The sequence below is a fragment of the Helianthus annuus genome, chromosome 5 (assembly GCF_002127325.2).
Source record: "Helianthus annuus cultivar XRQ/B chromosome 5, HanXRQr2.0-SUNRISE, whole genome shotgun sequence".
NCBI lineage: Eukaryota > Viridiplantae > Streptophyta > Magnoliopsida > Asterales > Asteraceae > Helianthus > Helianthus annuus.
Genome location: NC_035437.2, coordinates 170,235,712 through 170,243,301, shown reverse-complemented (window position 1 = coordinate 170,243,301; position 7,590 = coordinate 170,235,712). Strand labels below are relative to the sequence as shown.

Genomic DNA, 7,590 nt, shown 5'->3' with positions numbered 1-7,590 from the left:
AGGTATCCTTCTGATATCACAACATATTTAAGGCATATTAACTTATGAAACCTATTCATGATTCATTTGGTTACCTGTTACGCACTTTTCGCGTTCGGTACGGTTTATGTAACTAGTTTGCATAAATTAGTCGAAACGGGTCAAACCTTATCATTTTTATCTCAAAATCTAGAATGTGTTTAGTTTACCCATATTAAACAAGTATACAATCTTGCCGGTCTAAACCACATTCTAATCCGGTCTTCGCTTAATCTTGCGTTTTGAACCGTATCTTCTTTTAAAACTAACCGGTCTAAGTCTAGGCTTAATTAAAGACCCGTTAGGAATCTAATAGGTTATTAAAAACCTTCGTTCCAGATTAGGAGCCTGGTAAAAGCTATGTGCACTTGCTGTTTGTGATTTATACTTGCTCAGGTAAATACTTTTAACTTATTTTCCCTATACGGGCTTGGGATACGGTATTATAATAATACCGCTTGGTCGGGTGTGTAGTCATTTAAATCGGATTGTGATTAATGTATTTACATAACTCGTTTTAATCTGTATTATTTGGTGTATGGCCTTTGGGGGTTAAATGACCATGTCTCGGATATCCTTGGCATCATTCATGAAATGACCACGACCTAAGCACGGGGTGTAGGCATACACCTGACAGTTGCATTATGTAAAAACTGGTAATCCACTTAAAGGAATCAACCTTGTGGGATACCTGTGGCGTGTCAGTTAATCTTGTCCGGCTCTTCTAACCGGCCCTGACGGATGACAAATAAGTAAAACTGTGTACAAGATTATTTTTAAATAATTGTCCCAAGTTATAAAAGATATTTTGTGCCTTGTGCATTCAAACCAATTTTCTTAAACTCTTTTCAAAATGAGTCGGTTAATTGTATTTACCAGTGTAAACTGACGTATTTTCCCCAAAAAGGCTAAGTGCAGATACTATACGGAATAGGCTGGCTACTCCTTGCATCATTAACCAAGTCCTGCGAGCTTTAGATGTTAAAGTCTGTGAACAATGATCTTTTTATCTTTCGACCCGCCTGTGGATCCATTACAGTCCGTTTGTGATACTTTGATATTACTATTTATTCGGTTTGTAATGTGATTCATCTTTTGCTTCCGCTGTGCATTTAAAATTGTGTTGTTTGACTATGATGATATCAACTACATCACGATACTCCCCACCGGGCCCACCGGTAATACGTGGAAATATCGGGGTGTGAAAAATTGAGTCTTAAACTTCAAAGCTGAGTTGTGAAGATAGTTTGTGTTGATAAAGAAAGTTACAAAATTTCAAGAATTTAGAGTTGTTATAGTCTAAATTAATTTACTTAGGTTGAAAAGATGCACAATCTTCGTGGCAAGACAATTGTAGAGGATGACCAAGATACTGATACACCGTGTAAAGTTCAAAAGGTTCGTTTAGTATCATCCACTTTAGAGCCAGTCTTACACTTCACCACACATGCTGAAGACAGGCTTGTAAGTTTTTGCAGTCCTTACTTTGTTTCGTTATTTCAACAATTTCGGATATATATATATATATCAATATTTTATAAAATTCATTATTCAATTTTCTGTTTTTTTTGCATCTGCCATCAGATGTATCTTCTGCGTTGAATCTGCATACTGATAATCCTAAGCCTGTCAAGATCCAAAATCTCAAATGTGAAGTCCAGGAACTGCTCACAAGATCTCAAAAACCAAAACTGGATTCAGCTACGCTATTGTTGGATGGTATGGTTATCTGAGATCTTGCAATATTGCTTTTGGTGATGAACTTTCGTTTGAATTTCACAACTCTACTCAATTGCTGAAGTTAACAAAAGTTGTGCATTTCGTGACAAAGATAAAGTCTTCTTAGTTTGTGTTGCGTTGATTGAAGATTTATAGACAATGTTTCATGTGATGATTGTTTGTGGTTGCACATTTGGTTCGTCGGTGGTACTAATTTTGCTTCTTAGACATGTTCTATATGTAGTTATGTCTATAAACAGGTTTCATTGTCAATGGGTTGGTACTATTTTTTTTATAGGACAATGGAAATACTTATATGTATCTTATATATTAACTGATGATATATGTGTATAGTTGTCTATTATTTATAATAGATAACAACTTTTGGTACAATGTCTATACACGTATCTATACTTTCTATTAATACGTGTTATGCATGGTTTTTTAAGAAACCACCCGTGTTTACACATGGGTCTTACCGGTAGTACATATAATAAAGTAAACTAAACGAGAGACACAAGTCAATTATCAAGGCCATGTATGCTTCTATTTTCCCGCCTAAATTTCTTTAGTTTTATAGTTAATCCTAAAATCTATCTTTAAAAAAATTAATCCTAAAATCTATCTTAAAAAAAGTTAATCCTAAAATCATCAATTTACAGATTTGTAACTACTTTTCAAATTTTCAATTACTTACTTATCAATACATTTAATGAAAATAATTTCATAAAATGAAAAGTTACATAATTAATCTCCATTTATAAATATACGGAAGATGATCTTAAATTGCATATTGAGGATTATAATTGATATATATATTGCATTAGAATTCTAAAATAAAAGATATTTGTTTATACCCTAAGTCATAATTAACAATAGTAAGTACTATAAGACATCTTACATACTTATATAGCTTCTTCGTATCAGAATTCAAATATCGTTTCTGAAACAATACCAACTTTTTAAATCAAAGTTCATATCAAATATTTGTTAATTTTTATTTGATTTACAATTAGTATTAGTATGCATAATGTATTAATTAAATAGAATATAATCGATAAATAGAGCTTAGTAAATATGATCACACTAAAAGTATATTTTTTATGTATACTAATGGATAAATCCGCCTATAAGACTGTGGGGTATGGGGCTTGGGTTGGGGCGTGGCCCTTGGGGCTTGGATTTGAAGCCGGGCGTGGGGCGGACTTGGGTTTGATGTGGCGGCCTCCTATTCGCCTTGGGTTTTAATTTATATATATATTTTAATAACCTGCCAATCCACGCGGTGCACCCACGCCCCACCATACCCCACGGACACGTCACTAGACGGTGGGGGGCTCGAACTCCACGTGTCAACTCATGCCCCCAACCCAAACCCCACCAACCCCACGGTCTAAGAGAACAATTAAACTAAGCCGATAAATATTAATTCAAAACTTAAATATACCTCTCGGTATCATCAATCTCCAACTTTAAATCTTTATATTTTTTAATATTTAATTAAAATTAACCCAACATATATTTTTGTATGCATACTGAGGTGATAAACAATTTATGAGATGAATATAATTTTTTTATTACTTAATATATGAAATTATATTTGTTCAACCCGTATAATAAACAAGATTTTTAAAGATATGTTGTATTACCATTTAGTACATAAAATTACACTTATTCAACCCATGTAATACACGGGGTTCTAACCTAGTAAGATTATAAACGGGTATATATGATACACACAAATATACCCACAACCCCGTGGGTATTAAGTAACGGGCACCTAATATGGGACACAATTTTAAAGTCCAGCATAGGTTTGTGATTACCAATACCCCGTCCCATACTCAACTCATTGTCATCCCTAACCTAGGGGCCTCTAAACCAAGTTTAGAGGGTTACGGGTCCTTGATGCTCACAAAACTTCAACTCAATTAAAAGTTAAGAAACTAGTTGATGAAAAAACATGATTTGAAGCAAAACCAAACACTGTCAAAACATTACGAGAATAGGCTCATAAAATTGCAATTCAGAGTAAAGCTCATGTTCATAGGTCACTACACGACTCACGAACATATAGATGTTACCCGTCACGTGCTTGAATACAAGGGGCAACTTCGACAAAATGCCTCTTGATCAATTCTCTATCCTTTCCTTATATATGTATAATGCATATCCGAAGGGCAGAAATGGTCATTTGCCACTTTTTAACACTTACAACCCTTTAAAGCTTGTTGTACAACCATCTAAAGCATACAACAATCACTGGGCGGCAAAACAAATTTTGGGAGGCCATGGATTCATTTTTTGAATCCCTTTACTCATCCCTATCCCAAGACACTTTTATTGCCAGACCTGTTCTTCCCAGAGAAACCCTAAAACACAAACCCCCGCAACCCAAAATCACACTCCATTTGCAGAAACCCTAGATTCAGCACAAAATGGTTCGTTGATGATTCCTCTAACTTCTGATTGAATTTATATTATCTGATTTGTTTAATTGTAGACGTTCAAGCGAAGAAATGGCGGACGAAACAAGCACAGCCGAGGTCACGTCAAGTTCATTAGCTGTTCGAATTGTGGAAAATGTTGCCCCAAGGTATCTGATTTGCTCTGTTTTTGCTTCATTTGTAGGATCGGTTTTTAGATATGTGAAATATATGTTGGTGATTGATTTGTTAGAGGGATCTGTTTTGTGTTTTTAGGTTAGATGTTATTGAAGTTTTTGTATCCGCTGACTGAGAGTGGTTTATGATAATGTTGTATTGTGCAATTATGAATTATTATGTTAGTTGTTATATACTACATTCATTCTAGAGACTAATGTTTTATAAACCGATTCAAACCAGCCGGTTGAATTGGTTACCAGGGACATTACATTACCCGGATAGAGCCTGGTCTAATTCGGTACCGGTTTAGTATTCAATCATTGGACAATCCGCTATTACTGGTGCCGGTTTATACTCATGTTTAATTTTTGAGTTTTAAATTCTCCATTGGTAACTTCAACTTCTTTTTTTGTGTCGTTGAAGCTGTATTTTTATAGAATTATAGGGTTCAACCGGTTGAGCCGTTTTTTTGAGCCGGACCCCCGGTACGGTATAGAAACCAGTTTAAACGTTTCTTGAGACTTGATCTTCAATTTTAAATTTATTATAGCAATTGACTTTAAACTTGGAGATTATAAACTCTTTTTATGTTACGAACAAACACTAAAAGTGAGTCTTTGTTGATTGGCTATTTTATTGCACAAAGGTCCTGAGTGTGTTATTCTCATCTATCAATATAATGTTAGTTTAAACAAGCGAACAGTTTTGGTTCTAAAAGTTGAGGCGACTATGCACAAGCAAATCAGCTTTGTTTACATCCAAAAGTTACGTTTTTTTCATCTGTATTTCTGTCTCTTGTTAATGACTACTGTTACCGATTGTTCAGGATAAGGCAATTAAGAGATTTAACGTGAGGAACATAGTGGAATAAGCTGCTGTTAGGGATGTTCAAGAAGCTTGTGCTTTTGATTGTAAGTTTTACTTGTGTATTTTAAGTAGTATAGACTGCTTTATATAAGAACTTTTTTTTGTGATTAAAATGTGTTTTTTCCCATTGCTTTAGAGTACACACTTCCAAAGTTGTATATGTTTTATTTGATTTTGCAGCAACAGATATGAAGATTATTGGAATCAACAGTACATTTTTGCTTCGTTTGTATTAGTTTGATCTATTTTTAAGTTCTTGTTGCAATTTTTTGTATTGATTTAACAGATCTGATTGATATGTTGTAGGTCTCGCAACGTCGGTGCTTGTGTTGTTACTTTCACTGTTGGTGGACTTGGTGTTCTCAACGCTATTGCGGGTGCTTACAGTGAGAATCTTCCGCTGATTTGTATTGTCGGTGGACCGAATTCGAATGATTACGTTACTAACAGGATTCTTCATCATACTATCAAATTGCCAGATTTGAGCCAGGAGCTTCGTTGTTTTCAGACTGTTTTACTTGTTATCAGGTATAATAATTTTAACCTGTTTCAACCCGACAAAATTGCCCCATGATGTACAATCTCTTTAAAAAAGAATATTTTTTAACCGACCCGATCCGGTTTTGACCCACGACCCGACCCAACCTGTTTGCCAGGCCTAAACAAACCGATTAAAGTCTAGCTCAAAGTCTGGACATCATTTAAACCTGTTTGCCAGGCCAAGGGTGCACAAAGCTATTTTATGCTGCTGAATTTGTTCCTAAACATTTAAAGCTGAAACACCCTGAACTTTCAATAGAGGCGACTTCTAAAGTTCATGAAGATCTATATTTCCAAAACTATCAAGTGAGTGCATCTGTTCACGACCTTTCTTCTTGTTTCTCTATCACCTTGGAATGGTGTCGATCATAATCTAAAATATTTGAAATTTACAGTAGGCATAGATCTTGCAAATATTCTTGATAATGCTGTTCATTACTTTTTGATATTGAAGAGGTATGGTCCCAATTCCCTGCCTACATGGCAGGGACCACACCACTTTTGTGCACACAAGGCGTCCATGTCACCTAAACATTCTAGAAGCTTCCAGAAGACTTCTGGGCGATTCACAGCTGGCATCAAAGATGCCCTATCCGACATAGAGGACAACGCGTGTCACCACTAGCAGAACGCCACATAGGCCTGCAACAATCCAGGGAGCAAGACTGACAACGCCAGTACGAGGTACCCAGCGCAGGCGAATGCAATGACGCCACGTGTACCACTACACTCGCCGTGACAGAGCAGACCAAGAGGATATTCCCCTTGGTCGGACAGCTGGCGCGCGCACACAGCTGGCACAGCTGCTTCCTCCTTCTTCACCCTCCGGCTATAAATAGGACCCTTCATCATTCAGGTTCAGGATCTTTACTCTCCTTACTCACTCTATACACACACTGTTTATTTCCTCTCGGAACAGTACTTATTCTCACGCCGGAGCCTGGTTAAGAGGGAAAATCCCCTTCCCCCTCTTAACGAGACTAACGGTGTTTACTGTTTTGCAGATTTCGAGCCATCAATACGAGTAGAAGAAGAGGTTGAACCCATTGGACGTAACAACCCCATTGATTACCCTTGTGATAATCACTGTTTCAACATTGGCGCCATCCGCTTTTTTGCAAAACCACTCTCACCTCTTTTCTTTCCTAAAAAACACTCGTAAAAATGGCAGACCAAAATCATTCACACCCAGCTGACGGAGAAGTTTCTTCCTTTGAACTCGTTTCGGACACGGCACACGTCCAAAGGGGTCAAAGGAACGAGACCATCCAAGAGGGTCAGCTGAACAACGAGTTTCCATCCATCTTTAGAAGTGCGTCCAGGGCTGTTAGCCAAACCACAACTGGACCCACCTTCCAAACACCAGCAAGAATCATCACTCAAACCACAAACGGAGCTGCTCTCCAATCTCCAACGGGGATATTACACCAAACACCTCCGCCGATGCAGACTCTAAGCCATGGAGCAGGCCCTTCTGCTCCATCGGAACAAGCACAACTCAACTACTCTGCACTTTTAGGGCTACCCGAGGGAAAAACTCTGGCTTCCTGGTATGCCGAACAAATGGCGTCCATAAACCTCGTTTATACGCAGCTCAGCGCACAACAAGCCTTGCTCCAAGCACAGGCTAACCAATCAGCATTCGTAACTCCACAACCAAGGTCCCTGAGTACACACACGGCTCAGCAGACAAACGCGTGGAACTTACGTCCAGAAAGAGGACCAGTGCAAAACGTAAGAAGACCTAGCGTACACGACACGCGCGATACTTATGCTGAGACAGAGAGCAACTTCGTTCAAAACTCCAATCTACAACGAAGGCCGATCCAAACCCGTTTGG

General features: G+C 37.6%; 1 long non-coding RNA gene across 1 annotated transcript; it reads left to right on the top strand.

Annotated features, from left to right (window-relative positions):
- Positions 1 to 4,032: 4,032 nt before the first annotated feature.
- On the top strand, positions 4,033 to 5,368 carry LOC118492407. The gene is made up of 4 exons (XR_004893596.1): positions 4,033 to 4,178; positions 4,241 to 4,333; positions 5,170 to 5,254; positions 5,347 to 5,368. It is a non-coding gene; the product is annotated as an uncharacterized LOC118492407 (long non-coding RNA).
- The last annotated feature ends 2,222 nt before the right edge of the window (positions 5,369 to 7,590 follow it).